This window comes from Mustela lutreola, chromosome 16 (genome assembly GCF_030435805.1).
Source record: "Mustela lutreola isolate mMusLut2 chromosome 16, mMusLut2.pri, whole genome shotgun sequence".
In the NCBI taxonomy this organism is placed as follows: Eukaryota; Metazoa; Chordata; class Mammalia; order Carnivora; family Mustelidae; genus Mustela; species Mustela lutreola.
The window spans coordinates 34,618-53,862 of NC_081305.1; the positions used below are offsets into that span (position 1 = coordinate 34,618).

Consider the following 19,245-nt stretch of genomic DNA (forward strand, 5'->3'; position numbering starts at 1 on the left):
CAACGAAGCTCTAAATCAGGACTTTTAAAAGTCTGCTCCACAGAGGGACATCTCTCCAGAGGCTAAACCGGGGTGAAGTCTATGCGAGGTCAGCATGGCCCCAGGTCCCGCAGGGTCACAGAAGGATCGGGATGTCTGAGTGTCACAGAGCTCGCGGGTATTAGAGCGGGGAAGCCGGCTGCAGAGACAGAACTGAGGAGTGAGCTCTCATCTCGGGGTTACCTTGGACCGGTCGCAGGCTGGGTGAGCTCGGAGCGCGGCCGGAGACCAGGGAGACGGGAGTGACTGAGCGCTTTTCTCTGAGGGCGCACTGAGGAATGAGGCCCCGGGCTCTTGGCTCCGCCAGGCTGGAGACTGGGAGGCCGCCATCTCCATCTCCGTCCCCATCCTCCGGAACTCTACGGGAAGCGGTCAGGGAACAAAAGCTGCCGAAAGCGAATCCGAGCAAATGACTTAGCCTGGCCCCGGCTAAGGGCGGTGCAATTCCGCCTCGGGCAAACACTTGAGAATCACTACACCAGGCCCCCACCCCAGAAGATCAGCAAGAAATCCAGCCGAGACCAAGTTCACTTACCAAGGAGAACAGCGGAATTTCAGAGGAAGAGAAAGCAGAGCAAGGAATTCATGGCTTTCTCCCCATGATTCTTTAGTCTTGCAGTTAATTTAATTTATTTTAATCTTTTTCTCTTCTGCTAAATTTTTTTTTAACTTTTACCCTTTCCTTTTTTTAACGTTTTTTAACTAGTTTATCTTAACAATACCTTTAATTTAAAAAATAATAATGATAATCTTTTTGAACCTTCATTATTATAGTCATATTATATCCTTCATTGTATCTGACTTTATTTTTTGTATACACATAAGGTTTTTTTCTTCTAAAAAAATTTGGGATAGAACTTCTTCTAATAGATGAAAATATACCCTAAATCTAGCTCCGGGCTTATCCTAGTCTCCAGCCCAAGCAAATTCTTTCCACTTTCTTTTTCTTTATTCTCCCAAGTTACTTTATCAATTCCTTTTTTAGAAATTAGAAAAAAGGGGAGCCTGGGTGGCTCAGTGGGTTAAGCCGCTGCCTTCGGCTCAGGTCATGATCTCAAGATCCTGGGATCGACTCCCGTATCGGGCTCTCTGCTCAGCAGGGAGCCTGCTTCCCTCTCTCTCTCTCTCTGCCTGCCTCTCTGCCTACTGTGATCTCGCTCTGTCAAATAAATAAATAAAATCTTAAAAAAAAAAAAAGAAATTAGAAAAAAAAATTTTTTTCATCTTTATAGACATATTCCATCCCTTCACTGTGTTTACCCTTATATATGTTTTTCATTCTTTAAAATTTGGAGAGTTAGTTTCTTCTAAGAGACCAAAATACTCCCAAAATTAAGTGGGTGACCCTGTTCTAGTCACCAGTCTAATATACATATTTTTTTTATATTTTTTCTTTGTTTTCTTTTTTTTTTTTTTCTGAACTTCTTTTTGTCCCCTTTCTCCCCCCAGTGATTTGGGGTCTCTTCTGATTTGGTTAAAGAGCATTTTCCTGGGGTCTTTGCCACCCTTTTAGTATTTTATTTGCTCCTTCATATATTCTTATCTGGACAAAATGACAAAGCAGAAAAACTCACCACAAGAAAAAGAACACGAGGCAGTACCAAAGGCTAGGGACCTAATCAATACAGACATTGGTAATATGTCAGATCTAGAGTTCAGAATGACGATTCTCAAAGTACTAGCCAGGCTCGAAAAAGGCATGGAAGAACTTAGAGAAACCCTCTCTGGAGATTTAAAAAAAAAAAAAAAAAAAAAGCCCATTCTAGAGAAATAAAGGAACTAAAATCTAACCAAGTTAAAATTTAAAAAGCTATTAATGAGGTGTAATCAAAAATGGAGGCCCTTGCTGCTAGGATAAATGAGGCAGAAGAAAAAATTACTGATTTAGAAGACCAAATGACAGAGAATAAAGAAGATGAGCAAAAGAAAGAAAAACAGCTACTGGACCACGAGGGGAGAATGTGAGAGATAAGTGACACCATAAGATAAAAAAACATTAAAATATTTGTGATTCCAGAAGAAGAAGAAAGAGAGAGGGGAGCAGAAAGTATATTGGAGAGAATTATTGTAGAGGATTTCCCTTATATGGCAAAGAGAACAAGCATCAAGAGATCCCCCCTCAAAATCAGTAAGAATAGGTCCACACCCCGTCACCTAATAGTAAAATTTACAAGTCTTAGCAACAAAGAGAAAATCCTGAAAGCAACCCAGAAAAAGAAGTCTGTAACATACAATGGTAAAAATATTAGATTGGCAGTGGACTTATCCACAGAGACCTGGCAGGCCAGAAAGAACTTCAGAGCACTAAACAAGAAAAACATGCAGCCAAGAATTCTATATCCAGCTAGGCTATCATTGAAAAGACAAGGAGAGATAAAAATCTTCCAGGACAAACAAAAACTAAAAGAATTTGCAAACACCTAACCAGCTCTACAGGAAATATTGAAAGGGGTCCTCTAAGCAAAGAGAAACCCTAAAAGTACTAGATCAGAAAGGAACATAGACAATACACTGTAACAGTCACCTTACAGGCAATACAATGGCACAAAATTCGTATCTCTCAATAGATACCCTGAATCTAAATGGGCTAAATGCCCCAATCAAAAGACACAGGGTATCAGAATGGATTTATAAAAAAAAAAAAAAAATCAATATGCTGCCTACAAGAAACTCATTTTAGCCCCGAAGACATCTCCAGATTTAAAGTGAGGGGGTGGAAAACAAATTACCATGCTAATGAACATCAGAAGAAAGCTAGGGTGGCAATCCTTATATCAGATCAATTCGATTTTAAGCTAAAGACCATAATAAGAGATGAGGGAGGACACTATATCATACTCAAAGGGTCTGTCCAACAAGAAGATCTAACAATTTTCAAGATCTGTGCCCCTAACATGGGAGCAGCCACCTATATAAACCAATTAATAACAAAATCAAAGAAACACATTGACAACAATACAGTAATAGTAGGGGACTTTAACACTCCCCTCACTGAATTGGACAGACCAATCCAAGCAAAAGATCAAAAAGGAAATAAAGGCCTTAAATGACACACTGGACCAGATGGATATCACAGATCTATTCAGAACATTCCATCCCAAAGCAACAGAATACCCATTCTTCTCTAGCGCACATGGAATATTCTCCAGAATGGATCACATCCTGGGTCATAAATCAGGTCTCAACTGGTATCAAAAGATTGAGATCATTCCCTGCATATTTTCAGACCACAATGCTCTGAAGCTAGAACTCAATCACAATTTGGAAAGAACCCAATACATGGAGACTAAACAGCACCCTCCTAAAGAATGAATGGGCCAACCAGGAAAATTTAAAAAAATTGAAAAAAATCAAGTAAACAAATGATAATGAAAATGGAATGGTTCAAAATCTGTGGGACAGAGCAAAGGCAGTCCTGAGAGGAAAATATATAACAGTACAAGCCTTTCTCAAGAAACAATAAAGGTCTCAAATACACAACCTAACCCTACATCTAAAGGAGTTGGAGAAAGAAAAAAAAAAAGAAAGCCTAAACCCAGCAGGAGAAGAGAAATCATAAAGATCAGAGCAGAAATCAATGAAATAGAAACCCAAAAAAATAAAATAAAACAATAGAACAAATCAATGAAACTGGTTTGTTATAAGGACCTGGTTCGTTATAAGAATTAGTAAGATTGATAAACCCCTGGCCAGACATATCAAAAAGAAAAGAGAAAGGACCCAAATAAATAAAATCATGAATGAAAGAGGAGAGATCACAACCAACACCAAAGAAATACAAACAATTATAAGAACATACTATGAGCAACTCTACGCCAACAAATTTGAAAATCTGGAAGAAATGGATGCATTTCTAGAGACATATAAACTACCACAACTGAACCAGGAAGAGATATAAAACCTGTACAGACCCATAACCAGTAAGGAGATTGAAAGAGTCATCAAAAATCTCCAAACAGAGGCGCCTGGGTGGCTCAGTGGGTTAAAGCCTCTGCCTTCGGCTCAGGTCATGATCTCAGGGTCCTGGGATCGAGCCCCGCACGGCACTCCCTGCTCAGCAGGGAGATTGCTTCCCTTCCTCTCTGCCTGCCTCTCTGCCTACTTGTGATCTCTCTCTCTCTCTCTCTCTCAAATAAATAAATAAAATCTTAAAAGAAAAAAATCTCCAAACAAACAAAAGCCCAGGGCCAGGTGGCTTCCCGGGGGAATTCTACCAAACATTTAAAGAAGAATTAATCCCTATTCTCCTGAAACTGTTCCAAAAAATAGAAATGGAAGGGAAACTTCCAAACTCATTTTATGAGGCCAGCATCACCTTGATCCCAAAACCAGACAAGGATCCCCTCAAAAAAGAGAATTACAGGGGCGCCTGGGTGGCTCAGTGGGTTAAGCCGCTGCCTTCAGCTCAGGTCATGATCTCAGGATCCTGGGATCAAGTCCCACATCGGGCTCTCTGCTCAGCAGGGAGCCTGCTTCCTCCTCTCTCTCTCTCTCTCTGCCTGCCTCTCTGCCTACTTGTGATCTCTCTCTGTCAAATAAATAAATAAAAATCTTTAAAAAAAAAAAAAAAAAAAAGAGAATTACAGACCAATATCCTTGATGAACACAGATGCGAAAATTCTCACCAAAATACTAGCCAATAGGATCCAACAGTACATCAAAAGGATTATTCACCATGACCAAGTGGGATTTCTTCCAGGGCTGCAAGTTTGGTTCAACATCCACAAATCAATCAATGTGTTACAATACATTAATAAAAGAAAGAATAAGAACCATATGATACTCTCAATAGATGCTGAAAAAGCATTTGACAAAGTACAGCATCCCTTCCTGATCAAAATTCTTCAAAGTGTAGGGATAGAGGGCACATACCTCAATATTTTCAAAGCTATCTATGAAAAACCTACAACAAATATCAGTCTCAATGGAGAAAAACTGAAAGCTTTCTGCTAAGATCAGGAACATGGCAGGGATGTCTATTATCACCACTACTATTCAACACAGTACTAGAAGTCCTAGCCTCAGCCATCAGACAACAAAAAGAAATTAAAGGCATCCAAACCGGCAAAGAAGAAGTCAAACTACCACTCTTTGCAGATGATATGATACTTTATGTGGAAAACCCAGAATACTCCACTCCAAAACTGCTAGAACTTGTACAGGAATTCAGTAAAGTGTCAGGGTATAAAATCAATGCACAGAAATCGGTTGCATTTCTCTACTGCAACAACAAGACAGAAGAAAGAGAAATTAAGGAGTCAATCCCATTTACAATTACACCCAAAATCATAAGATACCTAGGAATAAATCTAACCAAAGGGGCAAAGAATCTATACTCAGAAAACTATAAAGTACTCATGAAAGAAATTGAGGAAGACACAAAGAAATGGAAAAATGTTCCATGCTCCTGGATTTGAAGAATAAATATTGTGAAAATGTCTATGCTACCTAAAGCAATCTACATATTTAATGCAATTCCTATCAAAGTACCATCCATCTTTTTCAAAGAAATGGAACAAATAATTTTAAAATTTATATGGAACTAGAAAAGACCTTGAATAGCCAAAGGGATATTGAAAAAGAAAGCCAAAGATGGTGGCATCACAATTCCGGACTTCAAGCTCTATTACAAAGCTGTCATCATCAAGACAGCATGGTACTGGCACAAAAACAGACACATAGATCAATGGAACAGAATAGAAAGCCCAGAAATAGACCCTCAACTCTATGGTCAACTAATCTTTGACAAAGCAGGAAAGAATGTCCAATGGAAAAAAGACAGCCTCTTCAATAAATGGTGTTGGGAAAATTGGGCAGCCACGTGCAGAAAAATGAAATTGGACCATTTTCTTACACCACACATGAAAATAAACTCAAAATGGATGAAGGACCTCAATGTGACAAAGGAACCCATCAAAATCCTTGAGGAGAACACAGGCAGCAACCTCTTTGACCTCAGCCGCAGCAACGTCTTCCTAGGAACATCGCCAAAGGCAATGGAAGCAAGGGCAAAAATGAACTATTGGGATTTCATCAAGATCAAAAGCTTTGGGTGGGGTTTTGTTTTTTTTTTAATATTTTATTCATTTATTTTGACAGAGAGAAAGATCACAAGTAGACAGAGAGGCAGGCAGAGAGAGAGGGGAAGCGGGGCTCAGTCCCAGGACCCCGAGATCACGACCTGAGCTGAAGGCAGAGGCTTTAACCCACTGAGCCACCCAGGCACCCCAAGATCAAAAGCTTTTGCACAGCAAAGGAAACAGTTAACAAAACCAAAAGACAACTGACAGAATGGGAGAAGATATTTGCAAATGACATATCAGATAAAGGGCTAGTGTCCAAAATCTATAAAGAACTTAGCAAACTCAACACCCAAAGAACAAATAATCCAATAAAGAAATGGGCAGAGAAAAAAAAAAGAAAAGAAAAGAAAAGAAATGGGCAGAGGGCATAAACAGACATTTCTGCAAAGAAGACATCCAAATGGCCAACAGACACATGAAGATATGCTCCACAGCACTCGGCATCAGGGAAATACAAATCAAAACCACAATGAGATACCACCTCGCGCCAGTCAGAATGGCTAAAATTAACGTCAGGAAATGACAGATGCTGGCGAGGATGCAGAGAAAGAGGAACCCTCCTACACTGTTGGTGGGAATGCAAGCTGGTGCAATCACTCTAGAAAACAGCATGGAGGCTCCTCAAAAAGTTGAAAATAGAGCTACCCTATGACCCAGCAATCGCACTACTGGGTATTTACCCTAAAGATACAAACATAGTGATCCAGAAGGGCACGTGCACCCGATATTTATAGCAGCAACGTCCACAATAGCCAAACAATGGAAAGAACATAGATGTCCATCAACAGATGAATGGATAAAGAATATGTGGTATATATACAATGGAATACTATGCAGCCATCAAAAGAAATGAAATATTGCCATTTGCGATGACGTAGATGGAACTAGAGGGTATTATGCTTAGCGAAATAAGTCAATTGGAGAAAGACAACTATCATCTGATCTCCCTGATATGAGGAAGTGGAGATGCAACATGGGGGGTTTCAGGGGTAGGAAAAGAATAAATGAAACAAGATGGGATTGAGAGGGAGACAAACCATAAGTGACTCTTAATCTCACAAAACAAACTGAGGGTTTCTGGGGGTAGGGGGGTCAGGAGAGGGGGGTGGGGTTATGGACATTGGGGAGGGTATGTGCTATGGTGAGTTCTGTGAAGTGTGTAAAACTGGCGATTCACAGACCTGTACCTCTGGGGATAAAAATACATTATATGTTTATTAAAAAAGAAAAAAAAAACTTAAAACAAAAAAGACAAGCAACCTGCTGCAGCCACTCTGGGAAACAGTATGGAAGGTCTCAAGGTGTTAAACGTAGAGCTGTCTTGGGATCCAGCAACCACACTACTGGGTGTTAGTCCAAAGCATATGAAAACAGTAACTCAAAACATACACACACCCCTATGTTGCTTGCAGCATTATTTACAAGATCACAATATGGAAGCAACCCAAGTGTCTGTGGATAAAGTGCTAAATGAGATGACAGATGTGTACATGCACACACACACAAACACACACAGTGGAATATTATTCAGCCATAAAAAGAGTGAAATCTTGCCATTTGCAGCCACGTGGATGGATGTAGAGAGGATTATCCTAAGTGAAATCAGTCAGTCAGAGAAAGACAATACCATAGGATGTCACTCTTGTGTATAAATAAAGGAGTGTCTATGCTGCCCAGAACCATCTACACATTCAAGACCATCCCTATCAAAATCCCATCAACATTTTTCACAGAGCTGGAACAAACAATCCTAAAATTTTTATGGAACCAGAAAAGGCCTCAAAACACCAGGGGAATGTTGGAAAAGAAAACCAAAGATAGGGCATCACAATGACTGACTTCAAGCTATATTAGAAAGCTGTGATCATCAAGACAGCATGGTATTGGCACAAAAAACAGACATATAGATCAATGGAACAGAATAGAGAGCCCAGAAATGGACCCTCAACTCTATGGTCAACTAATCTTCGACAAAGCAGGAAAGAATGTCCAATGCAAAACAGACAGTCTCTTCAAAAAATGGTGTTGGGAAAATTGGACAGCCATATGCAGAAGGATGAAACTGAATGAACCATTTCTTTACACCACACACAAAAATGGACTCAAAATGGATGAAAGATCTAAATGTGAGACAGAAATCCATCAAAATCCTAGAGGAAAACACATGCAGCAACGTCTTCCACATTGGTCACAGAAACTTCTTCCAAGACACATCTCTAAAGGCAAGGGAAACAAAAATAAAAAAGAACTATTGGGCCTTCATCAAGACAAAACTTCTGCAGAGCAAAGGAAACAGTCAACAAAACTAAAAGGTAATCTATGGAATAGGAGAAGACGTTTGCAAATGACACTAGAGATAAAGGGCTTGTATCCAAAATCTATAACGAACTTCTCAAACTCAACACCAAAAGAACAAATAATCCTGTCAAGATATGGCCAGAAGACATGAACAGACACTTCTCCAAAGAAGACACACAAATGACCAACACACATGAACAAATCCTCCACATCACTTGCCATCAGAAATATACAAACCAAAGCCACAATGAGATACCACCTCACACCAGTTAGAATGGTCAAAATTAACAAGACAGGGAACAACAAGTGTGCGCAAGGATGTGAAGAAAGGGGAACCCTCTTACACGGTTGGTGGGAATGCAAGCTGGTGCAGCCACTTTGGAAAACAGTATGGAGATTCCTCAAAAAGTTAAAAATAGAGCCACCCTACAACCCAACAATTGCACCAATGAGTATTTACCTCAAAGATACAGATGTAGTGAAAAGAAATGACACATGCATCCCAATGTTCACAGGAGCAATGTCCACAAAAGGCAAACTGTGGAAGGAATTGAGATGTCCTTCAGCAGATGATTGGATAAAGAAGATGTGGTTCATATATAAAAAGGAATATTACACAGCCATCAGAAAAGAAGAATACCTACCATTTGCATCAATATGGTTGGGTCTGGAGGGTATTATGCTAAGTGAAATAAGTCGAGCAGAGAAAGACAATTATCATATGGTTTCACTCATATGTGGAACTCAGGAATGGCACGGAAGATCATAGGGGAAGGAAGGGAAAACTGAATGGGAGGAAATCAGAAAGGGAGACAAACAATGAGAGACTCTGGACTCCGGGAAATAAACTGAGGATTACATAAGGGAGGGGGTGGGGTGATGGGGTAACAGGGTGATGGGTAACCTCACAGTGGGGAAGCCTGACCAACACTGCTTCAGCCGGGTGACCAGCATTAACATAGACAGTGACAAGTGTTCTTTTGTTGTACAGTGATGACAGAGCACTTTACCTCTGTGACTGCTTCCCTGAAAACCACAACCCCAGTCTAACCGTAAGAAAAACAAGTAAATCTCAATGCAGGTCTATAAACAAAATGCCTCAACACAGTCATGGTCACTGAAACAAGACAAGTCTGAGGGACTGTCCCAGCCAAGGAAAGCCTAAAGAGACGTGATGACCACATGTTGTTTGGTGTCCTATGTGGGATCCTGGAGCCAGAAAAGGTAGAACCGTGGGAACCTAAATAACGTATGGACTTGAGTGAATAATATATCAACATGTGTTCATTAATTGTGACAATTCTGAGGAAAAATAGAAAGAGAGTAGAAGTTAAAGGTCAAATAAGAGAAACCTATTTCAATGAACAGGAAGCCTAGAAGAAATGTGTAAATTTCCTAATAAAAGTGCACATTAAGAAAAATAGACCTTAAAATAAGGAGAAAACAAGCAGACCAATTAACTGTCCAGGGACCTCTCCCTCCTGCTGGTTCTCCCCTCACTGTTCTCCAGTTTTCCTCTCTGGGGACAGAGAAGGAACAGGGACAGAGCTATTATGGAGCTCTCTTGAGACCTGACCCCACTGTCTTATCTCCCCCCGAGCCATGGCCCACCCAGTGAGGACACCATGCATGGGAAGTTTCAGGGACTATCAACCCTGATGTGTCCGCTAGCACTTGGGATGGCAAGGGACTGGACATACTTACTGAAGTAAAATAAACTAATATTTTTAACGGTTGAAATAAATTAATACTTGCAAGAGGCAAGAGCTGGTTTGGCCTTGGCAGGCCCAGGGGCTCACGCTTTCACAGTGTGACTTGGACCCTCTCTGACCCTCCATCCTGCTAAGTGTTCTGGGGAGTTCCCATTCACAGGCAGAGTCTCTCTCACTGTATCTGCGGCCTCCAGCAACTCCAGGCTGACAACCACTCACCATCCATTCTACTGGGAAGTGTTTCTCTTTCCCTTGGGTTCCATGAAAAGTCTTGGCTTTTAAGTGTCTTTGGCCTGGCTTGGGTCACTCTCTCATCCTTGAAGCCATCAGAGCACCCAGAGGACAGAGCGTGGAGTTGGGTAGACTTGGATCATACGTCCATCTTCAAGGTGGGTGGAATGGGGGGTCTGCCCTCTGGAACTGTTTGGATGGGAGGCAGGTGAGATGTGGTTCCCAAAGAAAGCTGAGATGCTGAACTTGGACGTGAGAACAGATGCTGGGCTGGAAAAGCAGCAGCACAGATTACACGGCTGTGGCATCGGAAGCCCAAGGAAGGAAGGGGTGCACTTAGGGTCAGGGGCTGCAGCTGCCCATCCAGTACTCTTCCTGTCCTCCCACAATGGCAAGACACTCTTCCAACTGCTGAAAAAGCAGCTTTGCTGTTGGTGGAAAACTCAAGGCTCCTGCCCAGGGCATAGGGTCCTCGCATCTCAGAGACTAGAAGGCACACAGGCCTGATTCATGTCCCTGGGAGGAGGGAGCACAGGAGTCACAGCTGCCCCCACCCCACATTAATCACCCACCCCAGAGAACACACTAGCTCATTTTCTAGTCTCTTCTCTCTCCTTTATAGAGTAGAGACCAGATGTGAGGATGGTAAGGAAATTATTGCTCAGTGAAACCATGGGAGACTCAAGATTATTCCACAGCTCAAAATCCATTCTTGGCAGGCCTTCTAGGGTCATGCATGTAGCTGTCCGAGACCATGCAGCCTCAGCCAGAAACTGCCCACTTGGAGACACAGATTCTCCTATATCCTTAATTCCTAACAATCACGCATGTCAAATATTTACATTATAACCAGAGGCCAAAGGACTGCAGGGCCAGTGTGCAGTGTGGCTGTTGTGGCCACCAGCCACATTCAAAGTCTGGAGGGTTATTACTCTCTTAGAATGCTGGGAGGCCACGAAGGAGGAGTTGCTTGTCTCAACCACACAGACATTGGGAATGGAAACATCCCCAGGGGCTTCCTACACTGCCCATGGACCTGTTAAGTTACCAGGAGCACAGTCAGCTCAGTAATGGGCTGTACATTGTCAAGATCCAGGCTGGCCTGAGCTGGAGGACCACAGATGCTTGTCTGGAAGGTTGGAAGCTAAGAATTGTCCTGTCTGAGACCCAACTGTCTACTGCTGATCACTCAGATAGGACCAAGGATCCAGCCAGTGCCAGGAGGGCCCCACCAGCCCAAAAGAAGGCTCCACATGGGGGCAGGTAAGCCACTGCACTCAGTCCTGCATAAACACACACATATCTACTAAGGTGGGTCAGGTCTGGGCTGGAACCTGGAGCTGCCCAGGCAAAGTGGGGCCAGCAGTGCTGTTCCCAGGGAGTATCTGCATGAACTCTGAGGCCTTCCACACCCTTGGCCGAGGTTGAGTTAGGTCTGAAACAGGCAGTGACCAGAGCAGACCTTGATTTCATTCTTTTTCCATTAGCGCCTAGGATGGGGAGACAGGGAGTAGAAAACCCGTGGTCCAGCTCAACCACTGCTTCGTGTGTGACTCTGGGTAAGTCCTGTGCATCCTGCAGAGATGAAGAGGAGGGAGAGGGAAGAGGACCAGTTTGGCTTAAACCTAACCCTCATTTTCTGCCCTAGCTCCCTTACCGCTAGCCCTAGACCACAACCTGGACCTGCTGATCCTTACCTTCATCTCGCCGTCGTAAACATACTGCGGGAGTTTTATGTGCTTCACTGTGCTGTGACCACCATGCAAGACATGTAAAACAGAAATTGAATAGACAGGGGTAATAGTTGTTCTTGTGAGTGCTACTTACTTACAGATTTTGAAACTGTGGTATTTTAAGAAATGTGTGTGTTGTGATGGGAAATAAAATTAAATTTAAAATTTTATTTAAAAAAGAGAAATGTGGGTGGCTCAGTGGGTTAAGCCTCTGCCTTTGGCTCAGGTCATGATCTTGAAAGACCCTCGATCCGCACCCAAGAAGCAGACACCAAGCCTCCACTGGATGCAAGTTGCAAGAGGTTTATTGGTTACACAGGCGCCTGCAGACGCATCAGCCTTCCGGAGACTGAGCGTGCTGGGCTAGGTTGGGGAGCAGATTATATAGGGCGGGGTTTGGGTGGCAGGAAGCGAGCTTACAGAAGCAGATGCATGGTTACAGGGGTCTGATTGGTAAATTTGAAATCATGCATTGTTGGGTTCAAGGCACGGACACAGCTGGTTGCTCTGGCAGCTCTCTCAACATAGCCTTGACAGCCTTGACTTATTATCACTCCTGAAGGTCCCTGTTCCTCCTTTGTCTTCCTTCTTGACAGACCGGGTGATCACAGGCATCCTGTTTGCACAGGATACGTGCTTGCCGTTATCTAGTTATGGAGGTAACAAGTTACTTAATTTCGCCTTCAGCAAGGAGAAAGAGAAAGAGGGTCTTTCATTCCCCCCTTTTTCTTTATCATGGATAGAATCTTATATCCATTCGTGTTGTTCATGAAACAAGTCAGTTTGAGATCCGGTCTGTTTAATTAGTTGATATTGCTGTGTCAGTACCATTGTCTGGATTACTGACAAGCGATCCTTCATAAACTGTACGAGTTTATTCAAGATACAGGGGCCGATGGAGAGGATTAGTAGAAGTATAATAAGGGGCCCTAAGATGGTGGATAGTAAGGTGGTGAGCCAAGGAGATCGATTAAACCAATTTTCAAACCAGCCCTGGTGGGATTCAAAATCCTTTTTTCTTTGGGCTAGTCTCTCTCTGAGTTTATCCATGGTTTCCCTAACAACCCCTGTATGGTCAGCATAAAAACAACATTCTTCCTTGAGGGCTGCGCATAATCCCCCCTCTCTCAAGAACAATAGGTCCAGCCCTCTCCTATTTTGTAGGACCACCTCGGAGAGGGAGGTTAGGGATTTTTCTAAGGCAGTGATTGATCGATAGTTTGAACAGACATACTTGGCGTCAGTGGAGTGGATCAGGGGACCCGCGCGCGAAAGCAGACAAAGCAATCTTACAGAAGCAGAACTGGCCGGTTAGCCCACGCATGCGAAAAAAAGCACTATCAGGATATTGAAGGCCTGGTTACTATCAAGCCAAGGCCACTTTCCCTCTAATGAGGCACTAACATAAAGACAATTGGGAGGGGCGCCTGGGTGGCTCAGCGGGTTAAAGCCTCTGCTTTCGGCTCAGGTCATGATCCCAGGGTCCTGGGATCGAGCCCCACATTGGGCTCTCTGCTCAGCGGGGAGCCTGCTTCCTCCTCTCTCTCTGCCTGCCTCTCTGCCTACTTGTGATCTCTGTCAAATAAATAAATAAAATCTTTAAAAAAAAAAAAAAAAAGACAATTGGGAGTCTCCTGGTGAAATGTTACATTCCTGCTATCAAACGTAAGGTAACTTCTTTGTTGTAAATCTCAAGGACATTTGCAAACCAAGGGAGACCCCTACCCTGCAGGACTGTGATTTCTGCAAGTTAACTATTTATCATTTTATGGCAGTCAGGGGTGCCTGAGGAATGCTACACATATGGAGGGGAGCGGGTGAAGGGGGGGTGCAAGGTGCCAGCTTTTGCTTTGTCCTCAGCCAGCCTCCTGCTCCTTCAATCTCAGGGGCCTGGGATGAGCCCCGCATCGGGATCTCTGCTCAGCGGGGAGCCTGCTTCCTCCTCTCTCTCTGCCTGCCTCTCTGCCTACTTGTGATCTCTCTCTGTCAAATAAATAAATAAAATCTTTTAAATATATATATTTTTTTTACTATATACCACTGTCCTAACTCATTGGAACCTCACAATGACCCAGAGGTGGGAATTATTCCCACTTTACAGGTGAGGAAAATGAGGCATAAGGATTAAGCGGCCCAAACACCTTACAGAGTGTGTCCGACCTAGGATTTGAGCTCAGATTCTTAACCACCACTCTGGGCTTTCATTCTAAATCACACCCGTTTCATCCTGCTGTTTCACCTTATCTCCACCTTGGTTCGCCCCAGGCATAGCACCTGTGTTTTGTTTTCTTTTGTTTTAAAGATTTTATGTATTTAAGAGAGAAAACTCTTGGCAGATGGAGCGGGATAAGCAAGCTTCCTGCTCAGTAGGGAGCCTGATGTAGGGCTTGATGCCAGAACCTTGGGGTCATGACCTTCACAAAAGGCAGACTCTTAACCAGCTGAGCCAAGGCACCCCTGTGTTCTTTTGTATTGAACCCACTTTTCTCTTATTTCCAGCCGCCTCCCAGCCCCATCCTTGGATCCCTGGAAGACTGACCTTCCAGGCCAGGCAGAAGGCAACAGTGAACCACAGGCCAGAAACACCACAGCATGGAGATGACAGCCAAGCTGAAGTTGTCTGGTGATTGTGGAGGTACTAATGTGGGGAAAAAAAGCAAAAGAAATGCAGGTTAAATGAAATCTCCCTACAGCTTGCAGTCCACAGAGGGATACTTGAAAAATGCAAAGTGTGACCTTCCTCAAGGAACTCAGGGCTGCCTTGGTGCCTGCAGGGTTATGATTGACTGAAGACTAGGAGTTATGTTTTTTCAGCCCCGGCTAGCCCCTCAAGGTCCTGAGAGCCTTGCTTCTAGATTCCTTGGAGACTTGCACTATCCCTCACCCCTACTAATTAAAAAGTTTAACCAGTCATTCCTCATAATCCCAGTCTGGCTCATTCTGCCCACAGGTCCTGTTCCGGGAGCAAGGAAGGGGTGAAGGCAAAGGCAGGGAGACGCAGGAGGCCCCTAAGTCTCCCGACTAGGCTCTGAGACTATTCCAGGAAGGGAGAGACACTGAGACAGAGTGGAACAAGAGGTAGGGGAACAAAGCAAGTTGTCACAACAGTCTCAAGGTCACAAGCTTCCTGGTCAGTTCTCCGTAAAAGACTCCCACCAGAATCTCTCACGGGCAACCCACTCAGGACCCCTCTCATTCTGGAGAGCTTTCTCCCCCTTTCCTTTCTCATCTCCACTTAACAAGTTTCACTTTACTTCACCCTTTTCTTTCAGTGAGATTCATTCTTGGACTCCATGGGACAAGACCCCCACACCGCTGTAATAGCAGGAGAGAGGAGAAAAGGCCGTCCCCATCCCCGTCTGAGCCGCTGTCACTGGATGGCGTACCCTTAAGGTCAGGAACCCCCTGAAACCTCCAAGCTAGGGCTCACAGAGGGAAGACATGTTGATAGGGACTGACAACCCCTGAGGGACTGTGCAAAGGCTATCTCTCAAAAGGGAGGCCCCAGCTCGGGTTCACCAGGCTTCTGGAGGCGGGCACCCAGCCCACAAGCACCAGCAGAGGCTGTCAGAGCTCTGGAAGACTCAGGCTGTCTATGGCTGAGGAGGGGCTCCCAGAGGAGTTTCTGCCCATGGCCACAGGTCATGGGCCCTGGGCCCCTGCACTGATCCTGACGTCCCAGAAGCCTTTGGTGATGGAACTCAGTGAGCTCTGCGCTCCCCCAGACCCAGACCTGGGACTGGGAGTCTGCACCATCCACACAGCTCCCCCAGTAAGACACATAAAATTAACCAACCCAGGGCCTACTTCTTGATTCCATATTGAATTATATTGATAAGACTATATACTCATTGCCAAAATGAACACTTTTAATACTTAAGTTTATAAGAAATGTTCATATCTGACAAGCTAGCCTACCCATTAGTCTTAATTATTTTCATTTCCTTGTTATTCGCTTTTATTTTTACACATTATCTTTTTAACCTGTTTGGGAAATTCCACAAAGTAAATTGTTATTTTTATAGGAATACATTAACATATGGAGACCTGATGTGTTTATAACACTGAGTATTTCTGCTGGAGAGCACATTATGCCTTTCCATTTGTTTCTTTTCTTTCTGTCATTATCCTTTTGAATTTTTCTTATTTGTGGCCAAGTCTTGATTTGGAGAGTTTTTTTGAAGGGGTCTAAGTTTTGTTTCAGTTTGGCTATTTAATGGGTTCTTAAACTGCACTGCATCTTATCCAACAGGAAGAGACCACCTTGCAAACATACCCCTACTTCACCTATAATAGGTGAACTTCTCTCCGAACCCTGCAGGAGGAAGGATGTTTTCCTAGCAATAGCCTGGCCAACGAGAGACAGTCCTAACTCAGCCAAGGAGAAGTCTCGGTGCTTCAACTCCCTTTACTCCCGTGAACTTTTTGCCTATAATGGCCTTCCCAAACCCCCTTCTCCTCTCCTTTGTTCTGAGGGCCATCCTATGGTTTTGCCCTCATTTGCTAGTCCTGGATTGCAATTCTCTGCTATTCCAGGATAAAGCCCTTTCTGCTGCTAAAATAACTGGCAGCTTTATTTTTAAGGTTAACAGTGAGCACTTGAAGAGCAAGTTTTTTTTTAATCTCACATTTCTTTGAACCATAAAGCTGACAGCAGGGACCACATAGATGCTCATGCACAAGACCGACCATCAACTCTGCACCCACCCAAACATCGACCATACACAGATGGTCTCACAATTTCCGGAAGCTCCCCGCTCTCTCACTGCTCCCTCCACTCCCAGCCCCCACCCAGCACTCGTCTCAGGGGAACCTGAGAGGTCTGAGGGCCCTTAGAGGTCTGATTGACCACTCCCTTCATGACGGCTGAGCTGGGCAAACTTTGCCTGGAATCTGGCGGTCCTTCCTTGGTAAGAATTCTGGGGTTTGGAGCCCTACTTCAGGGAAATTGTGTTATGTTTTTAAACATAACATATTTTTTCAAAATTTAGTAAAAGCCAGAAACACTATTCCCATTTTATCTTCTGAAAACCAGTAGGTCTTAAACTGACCCACCTCAGTGGACTGAGTGTCCTTAGAGCTGATGCTTCATTTTTATGCAAAATACTTGCATATTATTTTGAAATGCCAATAGAGTATTACCCCCACCTTAAAAGACCACCAGAGACGTGAGTCAAAGCCAATCAGCAAGGGTCATTTATTGCAGGTTCGAACCTGGACCTCTGCACGTTGCCGATAACGCCGAGAGGTCCAGAGCTGGGTTGGTGCAGGGTTTTTATAGACAGGTACAAACAAGTTTCGGGTGGGGCTGAGCTGATTGATTGACAGTTTGAACAGGCATACTTGGCGTCAGTGAATTGGGTCAGGGGACCCCGCGCGAAAGCAGACAAAGCAATCTTACAGAAGCAGAACTGGCCGGTTAGCCCACGCATGTGAAAAAAGCACTATCAGGATATTGAAGGCCTGGTTACTATCAAGTGAAGACAATTGGGAGTCTCCTGGTGGAATGTTACATTCCTGCTATCAAGCATCCTTGTTAATGAGATTTAGGTTTAGACTCAACTTTATTTACTTTTCCTTCTACCTCTGCCTCCTTCGGTTTTTCATGGAGGGGAGGGTGACATTAGGGCTATTGATAAGGTAACTTCTTTGTTGTAAATCTCAAGGACATTTGCAAACCAAGGGAGACTCCTACCTTGCAGGACTGTGATCTCTGCAAGTTAACTATTTATCATTTTATGGCAGTCAGGGGTGCCTGAGGAATGCTACACAAATGGAGGGGAGCGGGTGAAGGGGGGGTGCAAGGCACCAGCTTTTGCTTTCTCCTCAGCCTCCTGCTCCTTCAATTTCAGGGTTTTTTTCCTTTGATTTTATTTATGTCTCCTTCCTTCTGATGACTTTTCTTCTTTTTTTAGTATGGAGCACTTCACAGATGTGCATGTCATCCTTGAACAGGAAGCATGCTAATCTTCGCTGTATCATTCTACTAAGCCAACACTACTTCTGATGACTTTTAGACCTACATTATTTAAACACGGTTTTTACTCACAAACGCCACTTCCACTTTTAGCTTAAGAATTCTGAGTGGCAGCACCTGAGTGCTCAGTTAGTTAAGCATCCGTCTTTGGATTTCAGCTCAGGTCATGAACTAAGGGTCCTGAGATCGAGCCCTGGATGGAGTCCCACCTCGAGCCCCAATCCAGACTCCTCACTGGGCATGGAACCTGCCTGAGATTCTCTCTTTCATCTCTCTCTCTATCTCTCTACTCTCTCTCCCTCCCTCTGCCCCTCACCACCGCCCCCACCCCATGCTCTCTCTCAAAAAAAAAAAAAAAAAAGAAAGAAAGAAAAAGAGAAAACATGGATTCTTTTTTTTTTTAATAATTTTTTTTTATTTATTTACTTGACCGACAGAGATCACAAGTAGGCAGAGAGGCAGTCAGAGAGAGGAGGAAGCAGGCTCCCCGCTGAGCAGAGAGCCCGATGCGGGGCTCGATCCTAGCACCCCGGGATCATGACCTGAGCGGAAGGCAGAGGCTTTAACCCACTGAGCCACCCAGGCACCCCTAAAGATGGATTCTATAAGGAAGGGCACAGATGGCCCAGGAGACCCTTCCAGGGCCTGAAAGTCTGGTCGAGCAAAGAATCTTTGTGCCAGGTCCACCCTAAAGACCTGCGGTCAGCTCAACGCGCTAGGCTCAGCCTGGGCTGCAGTGGACTCGGCTCCGTCTCCTGCCCTGGCCCGCCTTCACCAGCGTCTGGGTACCGAAGTCAAGGAAAACTGCCATACTGCGCCTGCGCGCTGCTGTTTCTTGACAGACACGTACTGGACTCCGGGTAGCCAATCCCCGCGGGGTGGGGCGGGACCGGCCGCGGCGGTGGGGTTCTGCCGGTGACTGACACACACGGCTGGCCCTACGCTCCGCCCCCTCAGGCCCCTCCTGCACGCCGATTGGAAAGGCTACTTTGCTTGCAGCGCTGATTGGTGGCTTCTGCCTGACACGGCAGTACAAGCCGGTGTCGCGCGGACCGCGGCGTCTCACTTCTCGCCAGGCTGGAAGCGCGCGTGGGCTCTGCGAGGGCGCCAGACCCGGGTGGGCGGTGAGGGCCTCCAGGGAGACTGACGGGAACACGGACGCCCCTGCAGTG

The 19,245-nt window shown here is 44.4% G+C and overlaps 1 non-coding gene across 1 annotated transcript; it reads right to left on the bottom strand.

The window, feature by feature from the left end:
• Positions 1–18,006: 18,006 nt before the first annotated feature.
• Positions 18,007–18,110, bottom strand: LOC131819006 (U6 spliceosomal RNA). Its single transcript, XR_009349013.1, has one exon. It is a non-coding gene; the product is annotated as a U6 spliceosomal RNA (small nuclear RNA).
• Positions 18,111–19,245: the final 1,135 nt, after the last annotated feature.